We start from the raw sequence: 19,387 nt of genomic DNA, 5'->3' as shown, positions 1-19,387 counted from the left end.
CGCCCACTCAGCCTTGTCCTACAGATAACCCCTTCACCTTTTAGTCCGAATGCTCTTTCTATCACCAGTCATAAAAAGCACAGTGATAAAATACAATGATAGAAACCACACATACCCCGGCAAGAAGGATCACAGTTTTTGGCATCATGTACAAAGGGAAATTGAATATAATGTTAAATATTTGGAAGGTTAGACATTAACAGCCGATAACAGAAGAGGTGTTGCTGGGCTAGCGTTTCATCACATTGCACGTGATAAAGGCTAAAGGGTAAATCAGAGCAGACTGGGCTCTGGTTTCAGGCACAGGGTGAAAAGAGGTGCTGCAGCACAGGCAGTATGAGAAAAAAAGGTTAAATACAAATACCAAATTATTGACCTGAACATTTGCATAATACGGCCCCTTTAACTTTGTTTTCACAACAAACAAGTGTAACAAATTGAAATCTGGTCAAACTGATGCCAATTAAAAATTAAGTTTATTCTTTGTGTGTTGTTAATTGTTTAAGATGGTTGTATAAGAGAGACATTTCCTATTATTATAATCATAACCACACGCAGATCCCTATTAAATCACATTGTATTCCTCTTCACTGCATTCCTTTTAAACATCCACCCTCCTACTCCTCCTCGATGGTCAAAGGATGGACATCTCCTTGTATCTGATTCTTTTATGCATTTCCTCTCACTGATATAGAGTCATCCTTATGTTTATCTCCTTCGCACTGATCTCTTCAGTTAATTAAGATGATTTGGTCACCGTGCCCTCTCATAACAAGATGTTTCTGAATCCTTTTCTTAATATGAATTGTTACATTTAATTGTGATATTCAGAAACATAGTAACCTGCCAATACCCTCAATACCATACTCCTTTGTCATGTAGTTACATATTTTATAAATGGAAATTTTAGATAATAACTAGCTAATAATCTACCTGAACAGCAAATATAATGGACAAAGGAGGAATGATGTCATTAGAGTTTGGCTTTTATAAAGATAGGAAAATGATAATTGAAGGTTTAAGATGTTTTTTGTGAATTCATGTTGTTAACCACAATATATACTGTAAGCTGGAGCATATAATGAAAGATCTAAGTATTACGTCACAGTCAATTGCTGTTAATTGTCGTCATTCTTGACATGACAATGGGTTGCATGAGGTGAGAGTTATGTCAACAGCACAGGCATACCAGCCATTGTCTCAGCCCAGGCCTGAAGAGTGTACACAAGCACTCCTGGATCAACAGAAAAAAAGATGAAGGCCAGCAATTAGTTACTTAACTCCCTCCTCGTTCTTTCAGTGTTTACTGAACAAGTTAGATTTCTGAAACTGAGCCAGAGAGATAGTGGGATGTAGAAGTTTGAGTCAGAGAGGAACAGGGTGTGGGGTTACCTAAGTCCTTGACTCTCCTGGACATGAAGTTATAGCAGCTTGGTTTAGGATTTCTGTAGCAATATTTAGCATTTGGGTATCTGGATTGCCTACCAACCGTCAAACTGAAATTAAACAAACCGGTCAGTTTTTCATGGGTTGCTTTGCACTGAAATAATGATTCAAGCTATTTGCATTTGGCTCTCCTTCCTAAGTGACAGGCATGCTCATTAAAATATACCAACCTCACATTTGACAATCTCAATTAACTATTTGAGAACTACCGTTGATATTTGAATACAGGTATATCCACACAGACAATATCAGAAAAATGTGTGGGAGAGAAACTCCCTCTGTAGGGAACACAGGGATTGTAGCCTTTGCAGACCATTTACATGCACACAAACCTATATAACCCACTACAGGAAAGGGGAACCCAAAAAGGCATAATAGGGCCCCTTTAAAGCGTGTAAACATGATTTATTAGAAACTCCAAAAAGGAATCTGAAAATGGCTGTAGTATGTCCCTTTTTAATAACACAAAACAAAAAGTGTGCTCCACAACAGGGTTGCACGTTTTGCAAAAATTAACTATTGAGATTATTTTTGACTGATTGCTATATGATTTGCGATATTAGAGCGGAATATATATTAAAATGATCAGTGATTTTGAGGACTGTATACCAAAGAAGGATTTCTTTATGAAGTCTGTAAGAAACAGCTTGTCGGTAGGGATATCTTGCCAGCACTACAGCACTTAATTCGGAACGACACATTTATCATTTACCAAATGATGCGCTTGCGATTTGGATATTGCGCAAGCCATATTTCAATTTCTATAAAATGTTGATTCATTGTGCAGCCTGCTCCACAATGCTTAATTTAACATTACAATCACAAACATTTGAACATAACCAACATTTTAGGAATACATTATCCTGTAGTGGATTTACATCAGTGGTGAGCCGTCAGGGCCCTCTAGGCCCTCTGTGAGGGCCTAAGATATTCTAAAAAATAATATTTGAAAACATTAAAAAAAAAAACGTATTTTTTTAAATATTTTGTTGTTGTTACATTTTTCATTAGTTTTACCAAAATAACATGATTTAATTGTATTTAAAATAATATTTCCAAAGAAATAAATCCTTCGAATCTGCCTGTTCAGTGTATGTTGGAATGTGAAGGGTTAAATGCCGTCTCTGCGAGTTATGTGAAGACGGGAGAGCTTGGTCCCTCTCTACATTCACAGAGGGCCAGCTATAAACTCAACGAGAGAGTAATGTCAAATGACAGTACAATTGACCAATCATATCTTCCCTCTAAATGGGCGGGCTTTATTTTCGCGGACTTTATGACAAGTTCCACCCGCTGTGAGGTCTATGCAAGTGGTACAGTGACGCGTCCTAAAACCCGGAAGTAAGCTGCGCTCGGATTCCCTCGACAGAAAGCAGTGGGATTTCTCCATAGGATTTTGGAAAATAGCTTGAAATAAGGTCTGTGGAAAACGAACCTGTTAGATAAATGCACGTTTTGTTCAGCCGGATAATATCCACATGTCTACCTTACTTTTATTATTTTCGAATCATAAATCTAATCGATAGATTTATGATCGATATATTTATGATTAGCATAAGTTCGTTCATGATGGCTCATGTCAGTGATAGTGATGACATCGTTGCGAAATTATTAACCGAGTCATTTTCAAGATTGAGTTACAATGATAAACTGGAGTGGCAAAGGATCAGCTGCATGACCCGCAAGTGCTTCATCCAAAAGGACAGGAGGATGGACTTTGTGTTTAAGTGATTTGATCATCAAAGGTAGGCCTAAGTCATTTTCAATGCGGGCCGCCGTGCCGACTTAATTCATTTGTAATTGTTACTTGGCCTGTCATGATAGGTGTTTAAATAAATGGTGTTTTGTGTGGTAGAGGGTCGCTGTCATTGATGCGTTTTGCACCCCGGGCCGCGGTTTTGATATTCCGCTGAAGTATATGCTGTGACGTAATATCTCTTCTTTTTTTTCTCGAGGGAAGGGAGGTCAGAGGGCCTAGGTATAAAAGTCACGGCTCGCCACTGATTTACATTGTGGTTCACTATGGATTGTGAAAACTTTAGTGTTGTTTAGTGAACAATTTTTGAGAGTGTAGATTGCAGGGTTAACAAGCTACTATTATATGGATTGTACTTCAGTCTAAGTTCAATGTCTTTGCATCAGTAAAGAGGAACTCCCACAGCCTGCATGTGAATGCTGTTCCTCTTTGGTTTTACAATTGTCGTATTAAAGGCCCTGACACACCAAGCCGATTTCGGCCGTCGATGGATGTCTGGCCGTCGATGAGCGTCCTGTCGCCCTACTCAGATTGGTGTGTTCCGCCTTCCGCTCCCAATTCAACATGTCAAATCGGGGAGCTGTCGGCAAAAGAAATCACTCTGATTGGCTGTTCATCTTAGCGAATCAGTGCATGAGAAGCGGAACGGAAGTGAAGAAGGCCCACACAGACGGCTATTATCTTTCATTTTCATCTCACCTGGACGCAAGAATTTATTTTACATCATGGCGATCTGGAATGAAGAAACCGAAGACCAACTCAGTTGCCACGTAATTTCCTGCCACACTTCCTGCATGGACAATAGCTTCTTCAAGTATTTAACGGACAGGACCCTGGACAATGTGGATATTTTTTTTTAAATTGTGGCCCTACTTACTATATATCTTATTGTATTTTAGTCGATTGTTTACATTGTACAATTCTACATTTGATAATAAATCACTTTTTACCGCTACTGCAAAATACAAAACTTTATTTCGTACCTTCATACTACAGCCATTAGATAACACAACATTAGAATGAGGATACAATTAACTATGCTACAATAAAAGTCAGAAGATACAGATGTACATGATGATACATTATTTACCTGTCAGTGTTATGATGTTGTATATTAATATAATATTGGATTATAATTACTGATGCATGGAATGTGGTAGCAGCAGTACTTTAATTTTGCCAGCCACAATGCTTACATAGTTTCTTTCTGCTTCAGAGAGCTGAAGTTTGTATATATCACGCAGTCTGTTTTCCGTTTGCGTTGGGTTTACTGGCAGGCCGCAAAGAACTTCACGGCATATACTGCCACCCGAAGTCCCCGGGCGGAAGTCCCCGGAGTTGGGGACTGGCTTCTGAAGCCTTCCGAGTAAATCGCCAGAAATGTTGCTTTGTTTACTCCAATTCATTGTAGGAAAGGATGAATTCTTCCCCATAGACTGTTTTGGAACACCATGGTTACGGTTGAATAGCCTTTTTTTGCTTAGGAAAGTTCATAGCCCTGATGTACTGCATGATAGAGGCTGTTTGAATTCTCTACAACATGATAGGACAGCAGCTTGAATACCTCCTTTTATGATCTCCCTAACATAGTATACACTGGACCATCCTTTACGAAAGGGAGGAAATAATGCTGTCCCACATTTACGTGCGGTTGCAATATTTGCTATTGCGCCGTCTACAGAAACAACCGATCGTCAAGCAGACAATCACAAATCTTATAAGTTACAGTGATTTTTGTGTGATTTCTTGTTGCGATCTCATGAGCATGCTTATATTTTTTGAACTTTCATCAATATGTTAAAAAACTAAATGCGAACAATGAACCTTACAAAGATAGCTTCAGAACGATCAAATAAAGTCAACAATTTACAATGTTACTGAGTTGGATGGTGTTTATCATGTTTTTTTTTTAATCAACCTGTTTGAATGGTGATTTGTACTGTGATAGATGTCTAGGCCTAACAAGTTATGAATATATAGTATTATTTATTCAAATAGTTACATACAATCCTACTAATTGGGATTCATGTGAATTAATTTTAGTTGACAGGAAGAGAGATATTTTAATCCAAAACTTGGTAAGGAAGTTATATCATTTTCACTGTTGTCTAAGTTTATAAAGCCAGCATGAAACAACATCAGAGGAACGCATTCTAGATTTACTTAGAGTAGTCCAGTCCATCCACAGAAAATTAGTAGTAGTAGTAGTAGTAGTACTAGTAGTAGTAGTAGTAGTAGTAGTAACAGTAGCCGTAGTAGTAGTATTTTTTCCACAACAGACGTACATCCACTGGTGCGTTACAAATACATCGCCCAGTGCAGTTAGATTCTCTAAGCACCACAGTTGTTGTTGGTTAAGAAAAAGTGGTTGAGGAAAAATACATAGAATGGCTATTCAATCACAGTCTTAATGTTTCTATTATTTAAAAAGTGCAAGTGCTGTTCTTTTGAAGATCATTCTTTTTAATCGCTTCAGTCTGCTTCAAACTTGGACAAACAGATGGATGAACAGGTGAAGGAAAACTTTGTTTCACCAATGGTGCTGTGGCTTGGAATTTCCCTAATAGGCGTTTTTACATTCCAGCCACTCATTTTTCCATGCTCCACTTCAACCGCATGGGCATCTATGTCTAAATATTATGCAAAACCTGATAAGTTGCTGAAAGTCCACCTGCATTTAGTTTTACCTTTCCTATTAGTAGATGAGGATGTTTCCTCTTCTGTACTGCTACAGAGGTTGCTTCTCCCCACTGCAATGTGATGCCTCCATAGGTGGATGCAAAGCTTTTAATAGCTTAGAGGCCAATGTATTTTAGCACGTTTTTTGAATACATACTCCTATCGTTGTATCTGGAGGTACCTGTTGTTCTGGCAGAACGGCTATGCCATCATAGGTTGAGTGTAAAACACATTATACAATTACTTGAGACTTGCTTGACTAACATTGATAAAAGACTTGACTTGGACTTGGTATTCATGACTTGAGACTTGACTTAAAGGACTTGACTTATTAAAATTAAATATTTGCGTTTGTTTTTGTATTGAGATATTACATTTAGTTTTTTTTAAAAACGTGATTGGGTGACTATAGCGCCGTGCGCGCAAACCTGGCAACCCACTAGTAGGCAGGAGTATCAGTTAACATGGCAGCGGCTAGCGTTACTCCACAAATAGTGAAGTTTGGATTCAAGGATTATGTTGTCGATGACGCTAATAAGAAGAGAACAGCGGTATGCAGGGTCTGCAGCATAAAGATCAGTGACAGGACCACCACAACATCCAACTTCATTCGTCACTACAAAAAACCCCACAGAGAAAGGTGCGTGAATGTGTTGTGTTAACTAGAAAGCTAACGTTAAGTTTAAGCTACACAGATTCCTGTACATTTCATGAGTCAAATGTGGATGATGCAATTAAAAGCAGTGACAAAAAGAAAAGTCTTCAGTAAGAGTTGCAGCGGACCTGCAGGTTTCTGGGAGTTTGTTCCAGATATTTGGAGCATAACAACTGAACGCTGCTTTACCATGTTTAGTTCTGACTCTGGGGACAGAAAGCTGACCAGTCCCTGAAGACCTGAGAGCTCTGGATGGTTCATAATTTAGCAGGAGGTCAGAAATGTATTTTGGGCCTAAACCATTCAGTGCTTTATAAACCAGCAGCAGTATTTTGAAATCTATTCTTTGACACACAGGAAGCCAGTGTAAAGACTTCAGAACAGGAGTGATGTGATCCACTCTCTTAGTGTTAGTGAGGTCTCGAGCAGCAGCGTTCTGAATCAGCTGCATCTTTCTAATATATTTTTTAGTGAGACCTGTAAAGACACCATTACAGTAGTCGAGTCTACTGAAGATAAAAGTATGGACAAGTTTTTCCAAATCCTGCTGTGACATTAGTCTTTTAATCCTAGATATGTTCTTTAGGTGATAGTAGGTTGATTTAGTAACTGTTTTAATGTGACTGTTGAAACTCTTTTCTGGCTTTATCTGTTGTTTTGAACATTGCACACTGAAGCTCAGCGCTAACTTTTATACATTCTGCCTTGGCTCCAAAAACCATTACCTCAGTTTTATCTTTGTTTAATTGGAGAAAGTTCTGACACATCCAGTCATTGATTTGTTCAATGCACTTACTTAGTGTTTGAATTGGAGCATAGTCTCCTGGTGAAATTGTTACGTCAATTTGTGTGTCATCTGCATAGCTATGGTAACTTATTTTGTTGTTCTTCATTATCTGAGCCAGTGGTAGCATGTAGACGTTAAAGAGAAGAGGCCCCAAGATGGAGCCTTGAGGTATCCCACATGTCATATTTGTCAACTCAGATGTGTATTTACCTATAGAAATAAAGTTGTTTCTGTCCTTTAAGTAGGATTCAAACCAATTTAGAACTGTTTCCGAAAGTCCCACCCAGTTTTCCAGTCGGTCTAGTAATATGTTGTGGTCAACAGTGTCAAACGCAGCACTGAGATCTAATAATACTAACACTGAAGTTCTGCCACTGTCTGTGTTTAAGTTGATGTCATTGAAGACCTTTCCAAGAGCAGTCTCAGTTTATAAGGAAATTATGAAGAGGAACAAATTAAATGATTTGAAAATTATATCTATGTAAGTGCTGTTGGCGGTTCTAGTGTTAACAGACATTTAAATTAAATATGTGTAATGGCAAATGCCATATACGATTTTCTTACCTGGAATTCTGCCTTTTTGAACAGATTTTTGATTGAGTCCTAGCTATATTGTCTGCAGTTCTAGGGTTAATATTAATCTAATATGATTGTCATCGGTCTAAATTAGATTTCAAATGATTAACTGTGTATGTAATGAAGATCAGTGTGGGTGGAATCCATTTTCATAACCACTGTCTTTTAACTGATTTAAATGCGGAAACTGGGCTTATTCATCAGAATTTTGTATGACTTGACTTGCTTGACCTGAGCAATGACTTGACTTGACTTGACTTGCTTGACTCTCACCACAGTGATTGGCCCCAGTGCAAATATTGTTTTGGGGCCTCCCCTCCATCGCCCCAAACATAAGCGCACACTGATGCGCTCACACACGCACGGACATACACAGCCACATGTATAGGCTATCAACAACAGCCTGCCCTGGCCTCAGACCACCACAGCCTGACAACGGCACAGCAAACTAAGAAGAGGATTAAACCTGTTTCCTTGATGTTTGTCTCTGGGGAATGGGCCGGTAGGCCTACATGGACCGGTTGCTATAATATAGCTTTTGATCTTGGTGTCGGGGGTCTCAATAGCGCCATAGAGTCCTCTATCGGTTGGGGCCCTTGGGGGAACTGTTGGACCACCGCCGGGCACAGCCAAATCCAGCCTCTCCTCCTGGCTGGCTGGAGAAGAAGGTTGCACAGCCACGGATACAGATACAGCTTCACTTGTGGAGCAAGATGGCAATGATGGTGGTGAGGCAGGTGAGCTATCGTTAGCCTCCGGCTGCAGCTGCACGTCAACATTGCTAACGTTAGTGCTCGATTTCGAGGACGATGTATGACAAACAAAACTGTCTAATTTAGTCAGTTTAGCTATTACATCTCCTTGTTCTCTCTTGTCCTTTCTCTTTTGAGATTATATATATATATATTTTTTTGCATGGGCCCCTGGCTGGCTGCGTTGCACCGGCTGCACCGGCGATAGTTACGCCACTGATCTCTGTATAGTATGTGTATTCACCGGGTATTCACTCTCTGTCCTAAACGGCTTGTTGGTCCGGACGTTGCGAGGCTCGTTGCTGCTTACCGCTGCTATGAGCTGCTGCAAGGAGCGGACAGGTTTCCGGGTCAAGCGAAACTCATCCTGAGCACACACAAACACTCACAGTCGAAGTAAAAACAATAAGTGTGGCTTGATATTGAGTAAGAAAAAGGTTTATAACGCTGTGAGAATGGGTCTGCGGAGAGCATTTCTCCGCGATCCCAACTCGTCTATTACCAGCGTTCAGGGAGCTCTATGCAAGTCAATGGGGACTCCCTGTTAGTTAGCCAAGGGATCCTGGTGTGTGAGGTACTCCGCGGATTGGTCCATTTGGGCCAATCCGGTCATTTGTTGTTGATTTGGAGAAATCTCCAACGAGGCGTTTTGGGGCAGCATAGACAGGTATTTTCTGTGTTAGAGTTTTACTCGCTACAGGGTGTACTTTGAGGGTTTTTGACTCTGCAGACCGTTAACATGCATACAAACCTTCATAACACACAAGGGGACGGGTAATAACCGGAAAAGCATGACATGGGCCCTTTAAGATGTTTTTCATAACATGGTTCGAACATTATGCCCTACAATTCTTAACGTTTTCAGCTGGACGTTTTATTTTGGTTCCCAGAATGTTCTTCTGAAAGGTAGGATAACGTTCTCTAAAAACATTCTTAAAATATTTTTGTGATGACCTTCTTCAAATGTTTTGATAACATTGTTAGAACATTATGCCCTACTATTCTTAAAACGTTTTAAGCTGCGAGTTAGATTTTTATGTTGCTAGAATGTTATTATTTTAGAGTAAGATATCGTGCTTTATCGTTCCGATTTATCAGAAGTCTTTTTTTTTTATTTCTTTTTTAAATGCGACCAGCAGCTAGTACAAGTCACTGTCGGTGTCACATGTACTGGAGGGGACCCAGAGTCAGACTCGGAATCAGTTGGTGAAAGTAACATTTGTTTATTAGAAAAGGGGAGCTGGGAGTGGAGGTTGGTTATGGTGGCAGTGGGAAACAGTTGTTCCAGGGTGGGTAGAGAGGCCTGGCTGGTCTTGGGAGTATGGAAGGCCTTGGATTCCTCCTGGGAGAGACATAAAAATGAGTGTGAGTCAAAAGCAGGCAAAGTTGTCAAAAAATATGCTGGCAAAAAGCTAGAGCGACACGCAACAAACCGTTCACTGCAACAAATCGTTCACGGCAACAATCCGGCAGGGAATGAGTGCAGGCTGCAGGCTTTCATAGTGTGGCTGATGAGAAGGTTGCCGGTGTGGTTGATTGGAGATTGTTCCCAGCCATGTCGAGCAGACCAGCAGGCAGAGAGAGAGACACACAGTAGAAACAAACACATACAAACACTAACAGGGGTTTCAGGGACGGCAGTGACAGTCGGTCCGTTCTTCTATATGTCTGTTGGTCTCAAATCTAAAGGGTATAATAACGATTTTTATCCAATATGCATAAACAGTGGACACTGTTTATACGCAGCCCTCACAAACCACACACGGCCAGATAGCTTATCTAACAATTAGAACGATAGTTACGGCTGTAACTACGGTTCTATGAGTCCCGGATGACCGCCAGAGGCGGTGCTTTAAGCACTGGATATGTCCATCGCGCGCATGCGCAGCTCGAGTACCAATAACAACAAAGTCACCTGTGACCCACGTGACACCGGCTATATCAGCCGGTGTCGTCAGAGGATCTGTTCCCAGAATCTTCTCATGAGCACACAAGAATTCTGAGTGACAGGGAACTCTGGCGGTCATCCGGGACTCATAGAACCGTAGTTACAGCCGTAACTATCGTTCTATTTCGTCCCTACTGACCGCCAGAGGCGGTGCTTTAATCACTGGATGACTTATACCAACAATGTCATGAAGAATCCAAGCCCTTGCTCACCACTGGAAACAGCGGAGCTCGGCAAAAGGACCACGCCCAAAGAATGGGGAGTGGCGACATTGACCTGATGACAACTGGAGAATGTGCCAGAAGACACCCACGACGCCGTGGCGTAGATGGTCTCCAGGGGCACCACCCTCAGGGCAGCCCAAGATGTTGAGATGCTCCTTGTAGAGTGGCATCTCAGCCTGATGGCAGGGGGCGGCCACTGGCCCCGTAAGCCTGTGAGATGGTATCGACAACCCAGTGGGGCAGCGACTGGTTAGAGAGCATAACCTCCTTTAGTGCCGCAAGGGCAAAATCAAGAGTTGCTCCTACTACCGTATACAGGCAGTAGCCTTGATATACGCCCTTTGGGCACCCCCAGGGCACAGCAACTTCGACGTGCCGTACTCCTGAATGTCAAAGCGTGCCAGCTGGGCAGGCTGATTGAAGTGGGTTTGTGGAAGGACCCCGGGCCGGAATGCCACATTTGCCCAAAGGGCAACGCCTGAGAGTCCCACCTCGGGCATGTATTGTTTATGGAGAGGACATGCAACTCCCCGACTCGCTTCCCTGAGGCTATGGCAAGCAGAAATGCTGCCTTCGTGGGCAGCCACCTAAGCCCCACCTGGGCCACGGTCTCGAAGGGAGGAGATGATAGGGCATCCGGCAGCAGAGGCAGGTCCCAAGCCGGAGCCCTCGGGGTGCTAGGGGGATGCTGCCGTAAAGCCCCTCTCATAAAGAGGGACACCGACCTGTGGCGCCGTCGACCCGAACATGTCGGGCAGAAATCACAGCCACATAAATTCAGAGTGGAGTGAGAACGTCCACCATCTAGAAGGGACTGTTGTCTAAGCAACAACGTACATGCTGTCCCCAAGGAACACACACATTATTGCCCCCCAGTTGGGGTAGGAAGTGCGTGAGTGCAAGCTGCACAGCCCGAAGCTCTAGCACGTTGACCTGGCGCGCACTCTCCTGGGCAGACCGCTGACCCTGAACGGTCCTGCCCTGCCGCACTGCACCCCACCCTGAGAGACATGCACCTATGGTGATGGTCTCCTGGCGGGATGGGATGGCGTCCATGGGCACCCCCACTAGGAGATAGGCCCTGCCCCTCCAGCGTGACAGAGAGTGGAGGCAATGCTGCGACACCCTGAGTTCCCTGTGCCTGTGCCACTTGGCGTCCAAGTGAAGGCTGTTCAGCCACATCTGCATGGGGCGCAACGACAGCGGGCCTAAGGGCCCAGCGGCCGAGGCAGCTGCCAGTCTGCCCAAGGGCCGGAGGAACTGAATATAAGGCACCATCTTGCCCGGCCCACGTGGAAGTAGGCATCCCTCAAGTCCACGGTTGAGAACCACTCCACCTGTGCATATGCAGTGGTCAGCATATAGAATGGCAGCACCTTCGGGAATCTGTTGATTCCTCTGAGGTCCAAGATCGGGCGAAATCCGCCGACTTTCTTGCTTACGAGAAAGTACGCCGAGTAGAACCCCCTGGGCTAAGCAGAGGGTCTTACTGGCTTGATTGCGTCCTTGGACAGAAGGACGGACAACTCTTGGGCCAGAGCTAGGGCCCCTGCCGGATCGCTGACGACTGTCAATTAGACCCAGCCGAAGGCTAGGGGCCGGAGCTGCGGTCCGTACCCCTGGGTTAAGGTGAAAACCACCCAAGGGACGGAAGTACAGACCGCCCAGTAACTGAGCTGCTGCTGGGAAAGCAGCCGACGACCGGGGGGGCACTGGGGCACGAGGCCGTCTGGAAGGCGGGCGACCTGGGGCACGAAAGTCATTGGGTCGCGCCGCTAAGACCTCTGCAGACCACCCCTGTAATCCGGCGGCTGAGTGCGGCTGATAGAGCGGCCCCTGGGCCTGCTGGGAGTGGGCACAGGTCTGCGAAGACCCGAGAGCTGCTGCCTGGTCTGCCTAGCTTGGGCGGCACGCTCCAGTGCCTCCAGGGCAGCTGACCTAAACAGCTCCCCTGGCTCGACTGGTACGCTACGGAGGACTCTCCTACATGCCTCCGTTAGTGGTGACTGGGCCAGCGAAACCTGGCGACGAGTCTGTACCAGCGACAAGGCCTCCTCATACAGAGGTGCATCAACCGAAGGAGGTGCGTCAGCCGAAGGAGGTGCGCCAACCGAAGGAGGGGCGTCAACCGAAGGCCCCTTTACCGGGCCCAGGCTGAAGGACCAAGAGGCGACTTCATCATGCCCCTATCGGCAGCTAGCCGATCCACTTTAGAGGACAACTTGTTTCTAGTCCTTCTATTGGGGGGAGCACACATAGCCATCGCTCCCTCAAGTCGCCGGGAAACGGCCGAATTGATCTGGAGGAGGATGTGACAAGGAGAGGTGTCTGTTGGCTGCTGCCAGACGTTCCACCTCAGTGATTCTAGCCACTCTGAGCGCCCGAGGCATGCAGCTACAGCTCATGCAGGCGTTTACCGTGAGAACCTCCCTCAGATGCTCACATTTCTCAATGGCTCAAAAGAAGCCATACAGGCGCTACATGAATGAGCCATTCCGTAGGTAGCCAGATACAGCGTAGCCGGGAGCGGGTGCGGGAACACAGCCTTCACCAGCTACCTGCTTAAGGGAAAGAGTAGAGCGTTGCTGCTACTCGCCGAACAGAAAGAGGGATGTAATTACACCCACGTTACCGGGCAGAGGGAGCGGGAGCGAGAGCACTGCCTTCACCTGGCTGGATTAATAAACACGGCAGTTCAGCGTCTCCCAGGAGCGGGGGCGAGAACACTGCCGGCTGAGTTAGAGACGAATGCCAGATGCAGCATAACCGGGAGCGGGTGCGGGAACACAGCCTTCACCAGCTACCTGCTTAACGGAAAGACAAGGCAGTTCAGCGCCTACCAGGAGTGGGGGCGAGAACACTGCCTTCTCTGGTTGAGTTAGAGACGAATGCCAGATGCAGCGTAACCGGGAGCGGGTGCGGGAACACAGCCTTCACCAGCTACCTGCTTAACGGAGAAACAAGGCAGTTCTGCGTCTGCCAGGAGCGGGGGCGAGAACACTGCCTTCACTGGTTGAGTTAGAGACGAATGCCAGATGCAGCGTAACCGGGAGCGGGTGCGGGAACACAGCCTTCACCGGCTACCTGCTTAACGGAAAAACGAGGCAGTTTGGCGTCTACCAGGAGCGGGAGCGAGAACTGCCTTCACTGGTTGAGTTAGAGACGACTGCCAGACGCAGCGTAACCGGGAGCGGGTCCGGGAACACAGCCTTCACCGACTACCTGCTTAACGTAAAAACGAGGCAGTTTGGCGTCTACCAGGAGCGGGGGCGAGAACTGCCTTCACTGGTTGAGTTAGAGACGAATGCCAGCAGCGTAACCGGGAGCGGGTGCGGGAACACAGCCTTCACCAGCTACCTGCTTAACGGAAAAACGAGGCAGTTCAGCATCTACCAGGAGCGGGGGCGAGAACACTGCCTTCACTGGTTGAGTTAGAGACGAATGCCAGATGCAGCGTAACCGGGAGCGGGTGCGGGACCACAGCCTTCACCAGCTACCTGCTGAACGGGAAGAGTAGAGCGGTGCTACTACTCACCGAACAGAAAAAGGGATGTAGCTACATCCGCATTACCGGTAGAGGGAGCGCTAACGATCAAGCGATATCAAGTCAAATAACACACATGTTTAAGACCAGATAACTAGCTTCGAAAGAAGAGAACAGCACAGAGCTGTAGTTACAGTAGTAACTCTGGCCAGTACTTGCACGGCTTGGAACCGTAGTTACAGTAGTCACTATGGCCAGTACTTACATGGCTTGGAACCGTAGTTACAGTAGTAACTATGACCAGTACTTACACAGCATAGAGCCATTTACGGTATTGACAATGGCCAGTACTTGCACGGCTTGGAACCGTAGTTACAGTAGTAACCTAGATTTTGTTTCTAGAGTCTCTAAAAGTACAATGGGAGCCAGAGCCTTTTCTTATCAAGCTCCACATTTGTGGAATCAGCTTCCAGTTTGTGTTCAGGCGGCAGACACCCTATCCGTTTTTAAGAGTGCGCTTAAGACCTTCCTTTTTGATAAAGCTTATAGTTAGGGCTGATTAGATTCAGCCCCTAGTTTTGCTGATATAGGCTTAGTTTGTCGGGGGACATCTTACTTCTTCCTTCTCTCTGTCTATACCTGTGTACTCTCATGTTCCGATTAACCCAGCTTCCCCAAATGTCTTTCTTTTGGTGTCTGTATACGCCGGGATCCGGAGTCATGGATGATCCTGCGCTCCTCGGTCCTGGATCTTGAGTCGTGGCTGTGGTCCTGGATCATAGGTCCTGGATGGATATCCTCGTGGATTCATCTTCCTATTATACACACATGCATTTCCAAACATTTGGACTACCTATGTTGCAAATGTATTATCTTTTCAATTTACACACGGCATCTATTGCACGTCTGTCCGTCCTGGGAGAGGGATCCCTCCTCTGTTGCTCTCCCTGAGGTTTCTCCCATTTTTCCCTTTAAACTGTGGGTTTTCTTCGGAAGTTTTTCCTTGTACGATGTGAGGGTCTAAGGACAGAGGGTGTCGTATTGTCATACTGATATTTTGTACAAACTGTAAAGTCCACTGAGACAAATGTAACATTTTTGATATTGGGCTATATAAATAAACATTGATTGATTGATTGACTTTGGCTAGGACTTACGGCTTAAAACCGTAGTTACAGTAGTAACTATGGCCAGTACTTACACAGCATAGAGCCGTAGTTACGGTATTGACTATGGCCAGTACTTACACGGCTTGGAACCGTAATTACAGTAGTAATTATGGCCAGTACTTACGGCTTAGAACCTTAGTTACAGTAGTAACTGTGGCCGGTGCCTAAAAGTGTCAGCCAAACGGCTGCCCACTAGATAATATAATATTGGGAGGATGAAATCCTCCTTAATGGCCACACATGCAGAGCACACAGCACACAGTGAAGATTGTTCTCTGCATATCGTCCTAGTGCTAGGAGACTAGTACTAGGAGTCTAGTACTAGGAGCAGTAAATACAACGATATAGCGCTACTGCAACCATACCATGCGTTTACCGCTGAGTTAAATAATGAAGCTTAACAGTACATGCAAGGTGTTAGCCAGGCGGCTGCTGCTAACAATCAAGCAACCAAGTCAGAACACAATGTTAAGACCAGATAATTAGCTTCTAAGAAAGAGAACAGCCCGCATAGAACCGTAGGCCATGGTTACAGTAGTAACCGCACATGCGGAGCACACAGCACCCGCAGTGAAGATGTTCTCTGCATATCATCCTAGTGCTAGGAGTCTAGTACTAGGAGCAGTAATACAACGATCTAGCGCTACTGCAATCAAACCCTATGTTACCGGGAGCGGGAGCACTGCCCTCACCGGCTGAGTTAATAGTTAAGCTTAACAGCAAGGTGTTAGCCAAGCGGCTGCTGCTAACAATCAAGCGACCAAGTCAGAACACAAATGTTAAGACCAGATAATAGCTTCTAAGAAATAGAAAGTACTTACCTTACTCTCTGCATCTAAACGAAAAACGGGATAAATTTAATGAGGGACACAGCCAAAGCTGGGACTCAAATGCTAATGATAGCTTGGGCACAACGCCACAAGCAGAACTTTCAAAAGAGCATAAGGGCAACTTTATGGGAGAGGAAGCGGGAACACTGTCGTCACCAGAAAGTCTAAGCCAAACAAAAAATAAGACAGCAATCAGGACAACTTGGCTGGGAGAGGGTGCGGGGACACAGCCATCACCAGCAACAAGCTGACACCAACCTGTCTGTCGAGGCTCTGCACAGCGCACAGCCGGCCACAGCTCCTGGAGGACGCGTTAACGACCCGTAGCTCCGACTGTCAGTCACGAAGCTGCACGCGGCCAGCTGCTTGCAGAGAAATCCCTCAGATCAAACGTTCAAACCTGAACGCTGTAGGCTACAAAAATGTAGCCGCGGTACCCTCGCGAAGCGAGAAGATGAAAGGAACAGATCCTCTGACGACACCGGCTGATATAGCCGGTGTCACGTGGGTCACAGGTGACTTTGTTGTTATTGGTACTCGAGCTGCGCATGCGCGCGATGGACATATCCAGTTCTTAAAGCACCGCCTCTGGCGGTCAGTAGGGACGAAATAGAACCTACATACGAGACACAACCTTTATAGTCAGAACAAAAAGTGTGATTATTTTCTGATATTTTACACATATGAATACTGTGGGCCTACATAATAATAATAATAAATTCGGTTTGTAAAGCACCTTTCATTGCTTTCACCTTTCATTGCTTTCATAGCAATCCCAAGGTGGTACAGGAGGCATAATAAAAACAAATGATACCTTAATGTGATTATAAGTGCATGTGAGTGAATATTGGCATGCAAATTCGTTTTTATACGTCCTATTCATTGTCTCACTGTGCTCATACATCTTAAGAAAGTTATCACCAAAGATCCTAAGAATGTTCTTAAAAAACGTTATCCTACCTCCTTTCAATAGAACATTCTGGGAACCAAAATAAAACATCCCGCTGAAAACGTTTTAAGAACACTAGGACATCATGTTCTAACAATGTTATCAAAAACATCTTAAGAAGGTCATCACCAAACATTTTAAGAATGTTTTTAAAGAGCGTTATCCTACCTTTCAGAAGAACATTCTGGGAACCAAAATAAAACGTCACGCTGAAAACGTTTTAAAAACAATGAATGGTAACATTCTCAGAATATTTTTAGAACCAAAAATGTCTAGCTGGGAACTCACACATGCCACCAAAACATGCAATATCTGTTTACAGCTCATCATGAAATAGGTGCTTGTTTTTTTCAAAAGGAAAATATGGTGACATCAGATTTTTTTAACAAGTTGTTTTTTTAAAGCGCTCTAGAAATAAATCTGACGTTGACCATAACCGTGTTAATATTTGCCATCACAGGAACGTTTTATAAAAAAGAATAACATCCTGAAATTTTTTTCAGAATGTTGCTTTGAAAATGTTCTTCATTTGTTATCATGTAACATTGAGGGAACGTTTTATAAAAAACATCTTTAATGTGTTACCCCAACAACGTCCAAAACACATCCTTAGAATGTTGCAGGCAAAACGTCCCACCTTTGTTAACATACCACATTAAAGGAACGTTTTTATAAAACACTTTCTGTCATCTCAGGCCTCAATAACATCCTGAAAACATCCTCTGAATATTGCAGTTAAAACGTTATGTCTTAGTTAACTTTAAACCTTATAGGCAGGGGTGCACATAACTTTTTTGCCCTGGTTCTCAAAGGAGCACCTGGAGATGTTGCTTGGTGCTCATCCTTAAAATGAAATAAATAAACCGGTCTTTATTTGTCAGACACACGGCACAGAACACACAGAGGTGAACACAGAACACACATGCAGAGGTGAACACAAGACAACATTAGCACGACCAGTAATCCTACAAGCTGTCATCACTACCCTCCTGACTGTTCTCCTCACTGTCTTCCTCTCTGTCAGACATGGTAGCTGATGATGTAGGCCTACTACTTTCTCTCTGGTTGAGTTTGCGATTAGATGCTTGCACCCACAAGTCAACAGCTGGTTTTGGGTCGAAAGTCCAGTTTTAAAAGGATATGTTTGGTTACTGTCCTGATTATTTCAAACCTGTTTATCCCAATAACTATAAAGGAGTGCCTTGGAAATATGTGTTTACATAAATTGTGACCAAACCGTTTGAACTTAGACTAAAGTGAACTATCTAAACACTCAGAGTCCTTTACCTCACTGAGCTGTAGTTATCAGTCTCTCGGTCTAACTGGAGAGGACTCTCCCTCCACATTATTGTAGAAACATCTTCTTCTTATATCCGCAGCTTCTAATAACCAGATTCTAATAACAACAGCGCCGGTACCGGTGCACCCTCCCTCGCTCACTCGCACTTTGGCTGCGGGTGCCAGATAAGCCAACATCCCCCATTTTCATCACTTACAGCGCCCATCGTACAGGGCAAATGAAACGTGTAACTGGGGTGAAAAGGGTGTTACATTTACTTAATTATGAATGTTGTTACATCAAGGCCGAAAATTAGGATGAGCACCAACGGTCAAAAATGTTTTTTTCCCTCCCAGAGCTGCCAGCGCAGCGCCTCCCCAGATCTGGCGCCCTAGGCGAAAATCAACGCCAGTGCGACAGGCCGGCCCTGAGTTCATATGCAACTCGCAAATATCTTTCTCTCTCCTCTCTTCTCTCTTTTCTCTTCTCCCTTCTCTCTCCCTCTCTCTCAATGTTGGTGCGCAAATGCGCCTTTTTTCAAATGACCCGGTGCTCTTTTTTTGGCCGAGGTGCGCATGCGCACCTGCGCACCAGTTATGTGCAGCCCTGCTTATAGGAACATTATTTGAAATAATAAACATCCTAAAAAGGTTCTTTGAACATCAGATTAAAACGTTTCTTTAAAACATTATTAGAACATGTAATGTTAGCCAAAGTTGTGAGAACATTCCCCAGTAGCTGGGATATCTATTACAGATTACTTCATTGGTCGATCATAAAAACCAACACATAAATAAACACCACCCTGTTTTCACTGCATGATCCATGTCTGCCTGCTCTTCACTTCTCAAGC

The sequence above is a fragment of the Gymnodraco acuticeps genome, unplaced genomic scaffold (genome assembly GCF_902827175.1).
Source record: "Gymnodraco acuticeps unplaced genomic scaffold, fGymAcu1.1, whole genome shotgun sequence".
Lineage (NCBI taxonomy): Eukaryota > Metazoa > Chordata > Actinopteri > Perciformes > Bathydraconidae > Gymnodraco > Gymnodraco acuticeps.
This window is presented reverse-complemented; position numbering follows the sequence as displayed.